Below are 15,000 nucleotides of genomic sequence, written 5' to 3'. Positions count from 1 at the left end.
GAGGAGGAGGAAGAAGAGGAGGAGGAGGCAGAAGGTGAATAGGGAGGAAGGAGAGAATGAGAGAGGGAAGTAGGAATTAAGAAAGGGAGGAAGGAAGAGAAGGAGAGAGAAAAAGAAAAAAAAGATGAAGAAGGAAAAGATGAAGGTGATGAAGAAGGGAAAGGAAGAAGATGATAAAGATAGTTAGACCCTTTCCCACTCCTCCTCCTCTTCCTCCTCCTCCTCTTCCTCCCCCTCCTCCTCTTCTTCTTCCTCCTCCTCAGTCCCCCTTTCATTCATTCTTCCTCTTTCTCTTCTTCGTTGCAAGGAGAGTGACAGTGTTAGGCATGGAACTATAGACAGGGCAGAGACGGGTATAGGACAGGGCATAGACAGGGTACTGGTCCACACATACAGACAGACAGACAGACAGGCACAGGTGGCGTACGCGGCTTCAACAGGTCACTTGAAGAATCACTCGTCGGCGGCTCTTAATGTAGACCTCACGATGTGGTGGCGCTATGCTAGAAGAGAGAGAGAGAGAGAGAGAGAGAGAGAGAGAGAGAGAGAGAGAGAGAGAGAGAGAGAGAGAGAGAGAGAGAGAGAGAGAGAGAGAGAGAAGGAATACGAGGATAAAGAAGGAAACGGAGAGAGAGAGAGAAATTGGAAAAGGGAGAAGGAGTGAGAGAGATGGAATGAGAGGAAGAAAGGAATAGAGAAAGGGAGAAGAATGTGAGACTGAATGAGAGAGAAAATGAGGAAGAGAAATAAGAGAGAAGAGAGAATGAAGAAGAGAAGGAGGAAAGGAAGGGGAGAGGAAATGCATGAGAAGGGCAGGAAGGGAAAGGAAGGGAGGTGGAAGGGAAGGGAGAGGGGGTGACGGACGAGAGGAGAGGAAAATGAAGGGAAGGGAAAGGAAGGGAAGGGAAGGATGGGAATGAGGGTGGACAAGATAAAGAGGGGAAGAAAAGAGAAGGGTAAAAGAGGAGGAGGATAGTGAATAGATAGGAGGAGGAGGAGGAGGAGGAGGAGGAGAGACTGGGGATGAAATAAATAGCTCTCTGTTCTCCTCCTCCTCCTCCTCCTCCTCCTCCTCCTCCTCCTCCTCCTCCTCCTCCTCCTCCTCCTCCTCCTTTTCCTTCTCCTCCTCCACCACCACCACCACCACCACATCCACCAAACCACCTTGCCCTTCTTCACCTCCTTTCCTCCTCCTCCTCCTCCCCTCCTCCTCCACCTCATTATCCTGTAGTGAGTAACGACAAATCATTAATTAGTACTTAATTCTCTCTCTCTCTCTCTCTCTCTCCATATCAGGTCTAACACGCGTCTCTGTGTTCGTGCATGCATGTGTGTGTGTGTGTGTGTGTGTGTGTGTGTGTGTGTGTGTGTGTTAATGAGGGGAACAAATTTAACTGTGTACGTGAGATAAGGGAGAGGGGAGGAGGAGGAAGAAAAGAAGAAGGAGGAGGAGGAGGAGGAGGAGCATTGAAGAAAGGAAGGAGGTTGGAGGAATAAGGAAGAGAAGGAGGAGGAGGGAGTAGGTACAGCAGAAGCGAAGGAAGGAAGAAAGAAAGAAGGAAGAAAAGGGAGAAGAGAAAGGAGGTATGTGGAGAGGAAGGAGGGAAGAGGGAGGAGGAGAAGGAATGAAGGAGGGAGAAAGTGGAAAAGACAAAACTAAGAGAAGGAGAGATGACTGTGATGAGAGAGGAGAAGAAGAAGAAGAAGAAGAAGAAGAAGAAGAAGATGATGATGATGAAGTAGAAGAGTGCTAACCTCCCTTGTGATCTTAATAAATAGTTCTTGTTAAAATCGAAAGCGAGCGATAATTCAAAAAGAAGAAGAAGAAGAAGAAGAAGAAGAAGATGATGATGATGATGATGATGAAAAAGAAGAGTGCTAACCTCCCTTGTGATCTTAATAAATAGTTCTTGTTAGAGTCGAAAGCGAGCGAAAATTCAGTTCATATTAGAGGGAAAGAAATGAAGGAAAAGAGAAAGGAAATAGAAAGAAAGGAAAAGAGAGAAACAAGAGGAAATATCAGTTAGTCACTCCCTTCAACGCGTGACCTAACCTGACCTGACCTGACCTTCGGCTGACCAATTAGGGAAGAACATGCGAAACTAGACCAGTACGTGTTTGTTTATGTGTGAAGAAAAGAAAGAAAAGGAGAAAAAAACAGCGAGATGTAAAAAAAAGTTGTTTGTATCGTGGTAGAGAGAGAGAGAGAGAGAGAGAGAGAGAGAGAGAGAGAGAGAGAGAGAGAGAGAGAAGTATTGTGTTACGGGCTTCAGCGTCTGAGGTAAACAATTTATGCTTCCGTCACCACCTTCCTCCCCTTCCTCCCCTTCCCTCCCCTCTCCTCCCCTCCCCTCCCCTCCCCTTCCCTTCCTCTTCCTTGCAAGTGCGGCTCCCAGGCTATTAAGACGCTAGGGGGCACAGCTTTTCCTTCCCTTCCCTTCCCTTCTTCCCCTTCCCTTTCCCTTCCTTTCCCTTCCCTTCCCTTCACTTCTACCCCTTCCCTTTCATTTCCCTTCCCTTCCCTTCCCTTCTTCCCTTTCCCTTCCCTTCTACCCCTTCCCTTCTTCCCCTTCCCTTGCTTACTTTTCCTACTTTCAATCTCCCTGTCCCTAATCTTTTTCTTTTCCCTTTAACTTCCCTGCTTTTCTTCTTTTCCCTTCCCTTCCTTTCTTTCCCCCTCCCCTTCTTTTCTCTTTCCTCTCTCCCCGTTTATTCTCCTTCCTCTCGTCTTTCGGTATGTTCGTTTTCCTTCTCTTCGTCTCTACTTCCCTTCTATCATCAGTTTCTTCTCTCCTTCCTCCTTTCTTTCGTCCTTATGGTTATTCCCTGGTTTCCTTCTCTTCCTCCTTCTCCTCCTTATTCCTTCCTTCTCCTTTCCTTCTCCAGTATTAAGTTTTCTCTCCCATCCTCTTCTCTCATCTTTTCCTCATTTATTTTTATCTTCCTCCTCCTCCTCCTCATTCCCTCCTTCTCCTTTCCTTCTCCAGTATTAAGTTTTCTCTCCCCTCCTCTTCTTCCTTTCTCTCGTCTTTTCCCCATTTTTCTTCCCCTTCCTCCTCCTCCTCCTCCTCCTCCTCCTCCTCTCTTCACTTTTCAAAACAATCTCCCGGTCAACCTTCCCTAACTGTTTGTCTTTTATGATTCATTACTCTCTCTCTCTCTCTCTCTCTCTCTCTCAAAGATAACACAATAGCATTTACTCTCTCTCTCTCTCTCTCTCTCTCTCTCTCTCTCTCTCTCTCTCTCTCTCTCTCTCAAAGATAACACAATAGCATTTACAATAATATTTTCACTATAAGAACATCAGTGTGTGTGTGTGTGTGTGTGTGTGTGTGTGTGTGTGTGTGTGTTCGTGTGTGCGTGTGTGATGGGTGCCAGACCTTAAGTGCCAAATGGAGCCACCTGGCACCACCGGAAGTGACGTACAGAAGGAAGACGAGGAGGAGGAGGAGGAGGAGGAGGAGGAGGAAGAACAGGTGGTGGTGCATCCTCCAAACTGTTGTGGTGGGACGAAGACTGAGAAGAAGAGGAAGAGGAGGAGGAAGAGGAGGAGGAGGAGGAGGAGGAGGAAGAAGAGGAGGAGGAGAAGAAGCAGGTGGCAGGACTAAGGAGGAGAGAGAAGAAGAAGAAGAAGAAGAAGAAGAAGAAGAAGAAGAAGAAGAAGAAAAACAAGAAAAAAACAGGAAGAAAAAGTAAAAGAAGAAGAAGAAGGAGAAGGAAAGAGGAGAAGAAGAACAAGAAGGAGGAGAAGAACAAAAAGAACAATAACAACAAGATAAAGAAGAAAGCAGAGGACGAACAAGAAGACGAAGAAGAAGAAGAAGAAGAAGGAGAAGGAGGAGGGGCGTGTGAGTGCCTCCCTTCCCGCGGGCAACCACAAGGCGCCCTCACGTGACAGGGGGCGCCAAGGGAAGTGCCTGGCGGCCCATTGTTAGCGTGTTGTGGGCGGGAGGTGAAGTGGCGCCCTCTTGTGGCACTCAGGGACGTGTGGCACTGCTAGGAGGAGGAGGAGGGGGGAGGAGATGGAGGGAGAGTGTGGCAGGGGATACCTTAGTGGGCTTGTGCTAAGAGAGAGAGAGGGGGGCTTCGAGGGGGAGGCTTCTTCGTTTCTTCTCAATTCGCCTCTTCTTTCCCCTCAGGCATTTTACTCCTCTTCTTTTTCATCTTTATACGCCTCCTCTTGCAGTCTTCAATCCTCTTACTCTTGTTCCTTTTAATCCTCTATGTTAGTTTCTTTCTCTCACTCTTCAGACTTGTTTTCCTTCTTCTTCGTTCATTCTCTATACTATTCACTTTCTTGTGCTATTTTTAGGTCACTCATATTTCTTTCTCCTCCTTTATATCTCATTCTGTACACTTCATACCTCTTTCTCCTTCTCTTATTCATCCACTTCCTCTTTACACACTTATTACTCCTGTTACACTTCTTTTTCTTCTCTATCCACCTCCATGCACACTTCACGATCGTCATTCCTCGTTCATTTGTCCTCCTTCCTATCCATCTCCTTACACTCCTCCTTACACTCTTCTACTTTCCTCTCTTCCTTACCTTTCATATACTTTCCTACTCTTCCTTTCCTTATAGACATACATACTACAATCTTCATTTTCCCCTCCTTCCCTCCGCCTCCTCGTCCCCGACTCTCTACATCCCCGAGACCCCAGAGTTAATAATATCATAGTCTACTACTCTTAGCTCGTTTTCTTCATTGCTCCGTTGACACAAAGAACGCATGGAAAAAGGGGAGACAAAGCTAAGTTATAGTGGGGGTCAAGATTAAAATTTTGGTTGTATAGTGAATGTGGTTTACTTATGATAGCGGTGATGATGCTGTGTGTGTGCTCTTGAGGTATGGTGTTCAAAGTATGGTGTCTTTGTATGTAATTTCTTTCTTTGTGTATAATTTCTTACGTTATCCTTTCTGGGCATCCGTGGTGTAGTGGTTAGCGTGTAGCCTATAGCCACGAATCCAGACAGTTCGGAGTATGTCCCACCCAGCTGTTCATCCTCCCTCTCGGGCTGGTCGATAAATGGGCACCTGGGGAAACCTGGGGAAGGTAAACTGTGGCAACCCGGATATGATACTTTCCCTGTGTCCCCGGGTGGTGTGTTCTTACGTTCTAAACCACGACAGGGCCAGTGCGACGGATATATGGACCGAGATCACTGCCCTCAGCTTAACCCTCATTTATCGAGTCTCCAATTATTCCTTTTCATTGCCTTATTCTTTGTTAGTTGGTCTTTTTCTCTGCATCACATGACTTCCATCTCTATTTTTTTTTTTTATCTATATCTCTTTCCATCTGTCTATTTCTCTTTCTACCGCAAAGGAAACAGCTCAAGGGCAGAAAAGGAAACTATAATGAAAGAAAGCCCGCTACTCACTGCTCCTATATAGCGTTCAGATGAGCTAAGACTTAAAGTGTGACAATGAGGGACGAATAGAAAAGAGACGAGGAAGAAGAAGAAAAGTGAGAGACCTGAAAAGTACCAGAAGAGGAGACGAATAGAGCATTAACAAGGAAAAAGAAAAACAACAACAAGAAGAACAAGGTATGGTGTCAAATGTATGGTGTTCAATGTATGGTGCCTTTCTTTCGCAGTCTCCCCTTAAAAGACCTCAGTTACTCCTTTCTATTGCAGTTTTCTTTGTTTTTTTTCTTCTATAAGTTTGTATTTGTGTCTCCGCCTGAAGCCTATCTCTCTCTATCAACCGATCTATCTATCTAACTGTCTGTTCTATCTATGTATGTACTATTTATCTATCTGTCTCTATGTTCTCTCTATCGATCTGCCTCTTCTATCTATCCGCTTTATCTATTTGGTGGTCTTTCGTCTGGCACCGTCGCGTCGCCCTAGCACAGTTGCCAGATTATCGTACTCAGAGCCACGTATTTACCGGTTTCTGGCCCATAACTGTTGCCAAGAAGCACCAATAATTAACCATTTTAACGATAACCTTATATGAAGGCAGTTATTTGGGTGATGAAAGCAGTTTTGGGTCGGAAATCGGGAAACATAAGAAGCAGAGTACGATGATCTGGCACCGTTGTGACAGCCCAAGTCGTGCCCAGCCAAGGGGTCGGAAAACGTTTCGTCCCGCGGCACGTTTCTTGGGGCGAGGCCAAAGAACTTATTAATTTCGGTGAGTAACGCGACGCTCAGAGCTTACGGGGAAACACCTGTGAAGAGGACACGGAGGACACGGGAGGACAGAGAGATGTGTTAGTGGATTCTGTGTACGAGATGGAGATAGATTAATAGATAGAGATAGATAGAGAAATGGATGAAGACTCACATTGCTAGATAAAGATAGATAGTGAGAAATGGGGACAGATAGATTGACAGACAGATAGATAGATAGAGAGAGTATCAGGATTCTGTGTATGAGATGGAGATAGATTAGTAGATAGAGATAGATAGAGAGATGGATAAAGACTGCCATTGCTAGATATAGATAGATAGAGAAAAGTGGGGCCCGATAGATTGATAGACAGTTAGATAGATAGATAGAGAGAGTATCAGGATTCTGTGTATGAGATGGAGATAGATTAGTAGATAGAGACAGATAGAGAAATGGATGAAGACTCACATTGCTAGATATAGATAGATAGAGAAAAGTGGGGACAGATAGATTGATAGACAGTTAGATAGATAGATAGAGAGAGTATCAGGATTCTGTGTATGAGATGGAGATAGATTAGTAGATAGAGACAGATAGAGAAATGGATGAAGACAGCCACATTGCTAGATAGAGAGTGAGAGTGAGAAGTGCGGGCAGATAGATTGATAGACAGATAGATAGATAGATAGAGAGAGTATCAGGATTCTGTGTATGAGATGGAGACTACATATATACTACACTACTACCATCCACTTACTACCATCCACACTTTACCACCATACTACCATAAAAGGGCCAACGTTACGGAGATGAGCATAGCCTCCACGCGTACCTATAACATGCTCCCAACCACCCACACCGCTACACACATACACGTCAAAATTGTACATTATATAACTCTTGGGGCACTTGTAAGCACTTGTCATGTCTAAAACTCATGTCAAAGAAGTTGATATTAGTATTAATGAGTCAGATATGGCTGTGAGGTGAAGACGCGACTTAGAAATGACGTGAATATGAGATAGACATGAGAGTGATTGAGATAGAGGTGTTTAGGGGCACTTTGAAGAATTTGTTGGGTTAAGAGATGAAGATTGTATTAGCATCACTGACTAAAATATGGATGTGAGGTGAAGACATGACTTAGAAATGACGTGAATATGAGATAGACATGAGAGTGATTGAGACAGAGGTGTTTAGGGGCACTTTGAAGTACTTGTTAGGTTAAGAGATCATGTTTATACAGATTTTATTAACATCACTGACTAAAATATGGATGTGAGTTGATGACATGACTAGAAATGACGTCGATATGAAATACAGCCATGAGATAGAGACATAGAGAGCTGTTTAGATGACTTTAAAACACTTGTCATGTTAAGAGATCATGTTTAAAAAGACTACATTAGTATCGCTGACTTGAATATGGATGTGAGGTGAAGACATGACTTGAAATGACGTGGATATGAAAGATAGACATGAGATAGAGACGTAGAGAGCTGTTTTATGGGACTTTAAAGCACTTGTCATGTTAAAAAAGATTATATTTAGTATCACTGACTAAAATATGAATATGAGTTAATGAAATGACTAGGAATTACGTTCATATGAAAGATAGACATGAGATAGAGACATAGAGGGCTGTTTTAGGGGATTTTAAAGCACTTGTCATGTTAAGAGATCATGTTTAAAAAGATTATATTAGTATCACTGACTAGAATATGGATGTGAGTTAGTGACATGACTAGAAATGCCGTGGATATGAAAGATAGACATGAGAGAGATATAGCTGTTTTAGGGGCACTTTAAAACGCATGTCATGTTAGATTATCATGTTTAAAGGAGTTCCTATTGAGAGTAATGACTTAAACCATTGACATGAAGTGTTGATATGACTTAACTAGTATATGACTCATCTTTTTGACCACTCCTCGGTACTCTATTCAGGAGCAGTGAGTAGCGGGCTTTTTTGTTTATTATTTCCTTTTTTTACGCCCTTGAACTGTCTCCTCTGTAAAAAAAGAAAAAAAAAGAGAATGTCTGATAGGAGAGGGATGGGATATGGAAAAATAGGAAGACTAAATTAGGTTGAAATGCTGTAGATATGAGACTTAGCTTGGACGAAGGAGCACAAAGGATACAGATGGGAAATATAAAGATGTTTTGCCGTATTTAATCATCTAGCGTAGTTGTCATGTCTAAATATCATCTTTTTTTTTCCTTTTTCTGTTTACTCCCTTCTCATCCTGTACTTTTTTTCTCTCTCTAATTCTTGTATGTAATTTCTTCTTTTCCTGTTTCCTTCTACTTTATTTCATGTTTCTTTTTACTTAATTAATAGAAAATGGCTTTGAGATGATGATACGATAGTGAATAACGAGGAAATGAGAGAATATGATGAGAGAGAGAGAGAGAGAGAGAGAGAGAGAGAGAGAGAGAGAGAGAGAGAAGAAAAAGGGAGGGAGAAGAATCTAGCGAGAGACAGACACCCTCCCTCTACCCTCTCTCTCTCCCTCAGCCTCTCCCTCTCTCTCTCCCTCAGTTGCCCGCCGTCTCCCTTCGTGTGTTGTGTTGGTGGTGAGGGTCGTGGTGGTGGTGACTGGTGGTGGTGGTGGTGGTTGACTCAAGTGGCGCGCGTTGGTTAAGTCTTTCCGCGGTGATGTGTTCCTTGTGTTGTCGCCCTTAACGTCACCCTTATCCATAGGTCATCCTTGAGTGAGTTAGAGAAAGATTGGAAAAGAGAATTGCGAGGTAGACTAAAAGAAAAGGAAAGAGATATGGAAAAGCAAGCAAAGGAGAGAAGAGGAAAGATAAAGGGGAATAGCAGGAAAGTATAAGATAAAGAAAGGCGTAGATAAGAGAGGTGGACTAAAAGGAAAGAAAGATAGACACGGAAAAGAGAGCAAGAAGAGAGAAGAGGAAAGATTAAGAAAAGGGAATATGTTGAAAGTATTAGATAAAGAAAGACGTAGATAAGAGAGGAAGAGGAAAATAGAGGAAAGGAAAGGAATAATGAGAGCAAAGAAATAAGATAAAAGAGACAGAAAAAGAGAGAGCAAGGACAGAAAGGAGAAGAAAGTGAAAGAGCGAAAATGAAGAGGAAGAGTTGAAGAAAAGAGAGAGAGAGAGAGAGAGAGAGAGAGAGAGAGAGAGAGAGAGAGAGAGAGAGAGAGAGAGAGAGAGAGAGAGAGCAAGGAGGAAGACGATGAAAGGAGAGAGAAAAGGAAAGAAAAGAAAAGAAAGAAAGAGAAAAAAATAAAGAGTAAGAAAGAGAACAAGGAGAAAGAGAGAAGAAAGGAAAGGAAAGGAGGAAAGAGGAGAGGAAAAAGTCATGACAATCTTTTTTTTTCTTTTTTTTCCTTTTTTTTTTTTTTGGTCCCTTGGTGCGGGCTGGTCATGTTCCACCCATATTAGGTCATTGCAGGCCAGACAGACACGTGACCTCTGACCCGCACGATAATTGGTCATGCTACTCCCAGATGGTCAGGTCAGGTCAGGTCACGTGGTTATGCTTTCAGGTGACCTCGCGTTAGTTCGTTCATTCGTTCGTTCATGACCTCTTATGTTTTTCTACCTGTGCGATAATTGCTTGGTCATGATTACAGGTGGTCAGGTTAGTTGTGTGTGTGTGTGTGTGTGTGTGTGTGTGTGTGTGTGTGTGTGTGTGTGTGTGACAAGGTGTATCACAGTGCACCATGTCCTTCAAAACGTCAACAAAAGGTTATTTAGCATAATTTAAAATCGCAACGCAAGACGGCGCCACTATAAAACACTTGCCTGCGCCATAACGGGAGAGGGCCGACCAGTAGGCCCCACTAAGGAAGCCTACCGGAGCTATAGGCTGAACGTAAAAAAAAAAAATAAATAAATAAATAAATCTATAGTCCATCTTTGTAAACTCGTAGCATTTTTTTTTTTAACAGTAAAGGAGGCATTTCAAGGGTAAAAAAAAAAAATTGAAAAAAAATGACCCGCTAATCACTGACCCTTTAAAGAGAGTAAGAATGAGTGGGCAAAACAGAGGTCAATTTCGAAGGGAGAGGCGTCTTGACTCTCCCCTCCTATAACGTTAGCGTAGTTTCAGGCGTCTCATTAACCGTTTACCGTTTGCCGTTGATGAGGTTTCAGGCCCCGGTCCGCCGCCATAGCAGCGCTCCACATGGCCACCAACATTTTAACAGTAATATTAGAACACCTCTCCTCCCGAAATTGACCTATCTTTCGGCCACTCCTCTAACTCTTTTTAGGAGCAGTGAGTAGCGGGCTTTTTTTTCTTCACATTTGTTACCCTTTTTTATGCCCTTGAACTGACTCCTCTGCCGTAAAAAAACAAAAAACTAAAGTTGTCCTCAATCCTCATGTTTGTAAAGTTGTAGGACTCATTAAAATATCCACGCCGAACTTCACAAGACCACATTAACCTCCAGTGAATAAGTAATAGATTCAGTCCCTGGTTCTTAAGTTTGCAGTGGTTTGAGACCCGCGTAGTGAGGGATGATGCTTTCTTTGTCTAACCTTATCTATTTTCCTTGTCTATCTCCTCTTTTTATTACGTTAAGAGGAAGTGACTCAAACATTATTTATATCGAGAACACATGTCATCACCACTAAAGTTTGTCTGACCTCATTCATTTTCCTTGTCTATCTTTCTTATTCTACAGTAAAGGAAGGAACTCAAAGGCAAAAACAAACAGACAAACAACAAAGAATGCTAAGACCTGTCCCTCTAAAAGTAAATATTCGCTTTTATACTTTCATTCTCTTTGGAAACTCGTAGTATTTAACCTCACCATAGTTTCATTAGTTTGAGCCGTTTCATTGACTCACTAAAACATGTAGAAGAGGAGGAGGAAGGAGGAGAAGGAAGTAGAAGAGGAATCAGAGAAATAGAACCAGGAGAAGAATAAGGAGGAATAGAAAAGAGTAGGATCAAAAGAGGAGTATTATAGTTGGAGTATTAAAAGGAAGAAGAACATCACACATCACTAAGAACACATATATAAACCTCAAGTATATAAGTTATGTGTTCAGTCGCCAGTTCCTATGTTCGCAGTGTTTTGGGGGCGCGCGGAGAGTCATGAATCTGTCCCGTGGCGTCAGAGGCATAAACACGAGCCAAGTTAAACACAAGACCCAGTTGATTTAATTTTAAAGTCACTCCTGATTAATAAGTCGTGTTGTGCCAGGCTCAAGTTTTCCTTCTTCTTATTTATCATCATCGTTTTCATTCTCCTTTTGTTTTGGTTCTCATTCGCATAATTTTCCATCTCTGTTTGTTTCTGTTGCTCATTATTCTTTCTTCCTTCTTCTCCTATTTCGTGTTGTATTATGGTCATTTTTTTCTTTTCATTATTTTATTCTTCTCTTTCTCCTGTTGTTTTGGTTCTCATTCGCATAATTTTCCTTTCCTCTTTGTTTCTGTTTCTTATTATTCTTTATCTTTCTTCTTCTGCCTTTTCCTTCTCCTCTTCCTCTTCCTGTTTTGTTTCTCATTCGTCTGATTCTCCTTTCTTTTCGTTTTCTGTCTCGCATTTATCTTTCTCTTTCCCCTTCTCCTTCTTCTCCTTCGTGTTGTTTTAGAAGTATCAGGTTAGTCATGAATGCGTAATAAGAATGGAACTCGCTTATGATAACTAAAACCTAACTCAATGTCTTCTTTTATCTTCTCATCCTAATTTCTTGTTGCTTTATCCTCTCTCGAGTTTGTGAGACCTTATTTTGCTTTGCTTCATTTCCTCTTATCCTTAATTTTCTGTGTCCTACTCTCTGTGTCTATTTCTTTCTTATGTCGAAACATAACACTCTCTTCTCATTCATATATCCTTCGTGAGACACTATCTGGTTTGGTATTTCCCTTTTTATTCTTAATTCTCTAAATTCTATTTTCTGAATGTCTATATCTTTCTTCTATCAAAACATAACACTCTATTCTCATTCACATATCCTTCGTTTCTGCTTCCTCACGGCTTCAATCAGATCTTTGTGTTGCTCTGTTGTCTTTGTCTTTTTTACGGGGTATCATTTCAGTGTCCTCTATAACACTTCCCACATTCACATATCCTTCGCCTCTACTTCTTCAATCAGGTTCATGTGTGTTGTGTTTGTGTCTTTTCATCGGGGTGTCATTTCAGTGTCTCTTGTGTTTCTGTCTTCTCCACGGGGTATCATTTCAGTGTCCTTCATGAGTTGTGGTTTTGGTGGCCTCGAGGAGCGAGCGGCCTGGCCCATTGTGTTGACGCGTGTCAGCACTTAAACGGCGTCTTTTAACCTTCTCTTTGTTGCTCTTTTACAAATGCTTTTAATTAAACTGATAAGGAGGAGGAGGAGGAGGAGTTAGGCAATGAAGGAGAGGAGGAGAATGAGTGTGTGGATAGGGAGGAAAGATTAGAAGAGGACAGTAAATGGAGATATGGAGGAGGAGGAGGAGGAGGAGGAGAAGGAGAAGGAGAAGGGCCGAAAGAAGATGATTAAGAGAGAAAGAAAATGAAGATGGATGAAGAGGAGTCAAGGAGGAGGAGGAGGAGTTAGGCAATAAAGAAGAGGAGGAGGAGGAGGAGGAAGAGAAGTAGGACCAAGAGGAAAATCAAGTGAACGAGGAGGAGGAGGAGGAGGAGGAGGAGGAGAGAAAAGAATAAGATTACAAAGATTCATGGTACAGAAGAAGGGTCACACTACCACCACCAGGGTCATAAAACTACCCCTGGAAATGCCCTTAAACACCTATACGAAAGTCTTGTCAAATATATGTGAACTTGGACGTCGAAATAATTAAGAATATAACACTTGAAGACTTGCATCCAATCCATATATAGTTCGTCCCTTTTCCAGCGTGAGGAGGAGGAGGAGGAGGAGGAGGAGGAGGAGGAGGTTTGAGGAGAAGGACAAGGATGAGACGGTTTCTAAATCTATTTCACGCCCATCTCTCTCTCTCTCTCTCTCTCTCTCTCTCTCTCTCTCTCTCTCTCTCTCTCTCTCTCTCTCTCTCGGATTGTGTGACAACCATTAAAAGTCGAAATGAATGATCAAGCAGGTTATGGTACTCTTCTTCTTCTTCTTTTTGTTTTTCTTCTCGTTCTTCTTCTTCTTCTTTTTCTTCTTCTTCTTCTTCTTCTTCTTCTTCTTCTTCTTCTTCTTCTTCTTCATTTCGTTCCAGGTCAGTCCATCCATTCTTTCTCTTCTTCTTCTCCCCTTGCTCCTCCTCCTCCTCCTCCTCCTCCTCTTCCTCCTCCTCCTCTTCGCGTGGTCATAAGAGACGCACTTCAATACAACGTGTTTGCTTAGTCAGATAACCTTGCTCTTTCAACCTGTTTATATTCCCTCTTGAAGCGGCTTTTCCTTGTACTGGCGAGGGAGGGGGGGGGGGGCACACACACACACACACACACACACACACACACACACACACACACACACACACACACACACACACACACATTGAAAGGGCAGGTTATTGTGTTTGTTTATATTATTATTATTTTTTTTTTGTACTTGGAATTTGTTTAGTTAAGTTTGGTCTCTTCTTGTCTCTCTTCTCTTCCTCCTCTTTCTCTTCATTATCTTCCTCGTCCTCCTCCTCCTCCTCGTCCTTGTCTTTGTTATCATACTCTCCTTGAACACCTCCTCCTCCTCCTTCTCCTTCTCCTTCTCCTCGTTCTCCTTCTCGTCCTCCTTCTCGTCCTTGCTATACTCCTCCTCCTCCTCTTACTCCTCCTCCTTTCCTTTTTCTCCTCTTCTTCTTCTTCTTCCTCCTCCTCCTCTCCTTTTCCTTCTCACACCCTTGAACGACAAAACCAACTAACTAAGCTAAATTGAGTCCCGTAATGAAAAACTGATCAAGCCAAAACTCAGGAAATTGCCGAAGAATGACTCAGGCACATACATTTGACAAGGCTTTCGTAGGAGTTATGGGCGTTTCCAGGGATAATTGTATGACCCTGGTGCTAGTTTGACCCTTCTTCTGTGCCTTTAACCCATAGAAACACTCACTAGAACCCACTTGATCTCGTGTTAGGGCTTTTGCATATAGTTGATGTGTGAAGCGGAAACATCTATGAGTCTCGACCATATACTCCTTTACATATAAGTGTTGAATATTCGTCTTGCTATTTGAACTTAATAATATACTCTCACTATAGCGTATGCCCCCACCTTTACCTTACCTATATCTTACTCCTTATTACGTCGATGGAAACGGCTAAACGGAAAGAGAGAAAAACTCCCTAAGGCTAAACTCTTCTCTCAGACTTTCTGTAACAACTCCACTCTGGACGATTCTGGGCATATTCCTCCTACTCATCCCCCCTCTGACTCCTTTATCCCTGTTATAAAAATTCTTAAGTACGATGTTTTCTATGCCCTCTCTGAAAAGCCCGCCAGTAAAAGAGTAAAGAATTAATGGACAGTGGAGAGGAAGTGCATTTGATTTACTGTTTTGATTTATTTCTTTACATTTTTAGAGAGGGAATTAAGAGTCCATTGCTTGGGCTAACGAAACTACTGAACTATGACGGCTGACTATTGTGTGAAGATAGTCTAGTTTGTCTTGAAGAAAATGGGATTGGTTAAGAAGAAAACAATGTGATGATGAGTGTGATGATGATATTGAAGGATAAAAGAAAAGAAAAAGGGAAGTAGAGGAAAGAGAAAACAAAGATGAGGGAAAGAGAAAAAGATGCATAAAATGAAGTAGAATAAAAGATAAAAGGAAAAAAAAACAAATATATACAAGGATTAGAGAATGAAAGAGAAATGAGAAACAGAAAATAGGAAGAGGAAAAGACAGAGAAAGAAAATAAGAAACAAAGACGAAGATAGATAAGAAAATAAGACAATTTAAGAAAGCTAGACACGAAGAAATTAAGAAAAGGAAAGACAG

General features: G+C 42.3%; 1 protein-coding gene across 6 annotated transcripts in view; it reads left to right on the top strand.

The window, feature by feature from the left end:
- Positions 1-15,000, top strand: part of LOC126999786 (glutamate receptor-interacting protein 2-like) — a 107,466-nt gene that overhangs the window by 30,863 nt on the left and 61,603 nt on the right. The window contains exons 1-2 of one of the 6 annotated variants that reach the window (XM_050862702.1): positions 8,661-8,702; positions 14,582-15,000. The exon at positions 14,582-15,000 is cut by the window's right edge and continues 480 nt beyond it. The exons of the other annotated variants lie outside the window; for them this stretch is intronic. The gene's annotated coding sequence lies outside the window, so the exon portion shown is untranslated. Of the gene's footprint in view, positions 1-8,660; positions 8,703-14,581 lie in introns of those variants that run through there. 6 annotated transcript variants of the gene reach the window in all.

The sequence above is a fragment of the Eriocheir sinensis genome, chromosome 17 (assembly GCF_024679095.1).
Source record: "Eriocheir sinensis breed Jianghai 21 chromosome 17, ASM2467909v1, whole genome shotgun sequence".
Lineage (NCBI taxonomy): Eukaryota > Metazoa > Arthropoda > Malacostraca > Decapoda > Varunidae > Eriocheir > Eriocheir sinensis.
Note: the sequence above shows the minus strand (reverse complement) of the source record. Positions and strands in the feature narration are given on the sequence as shown.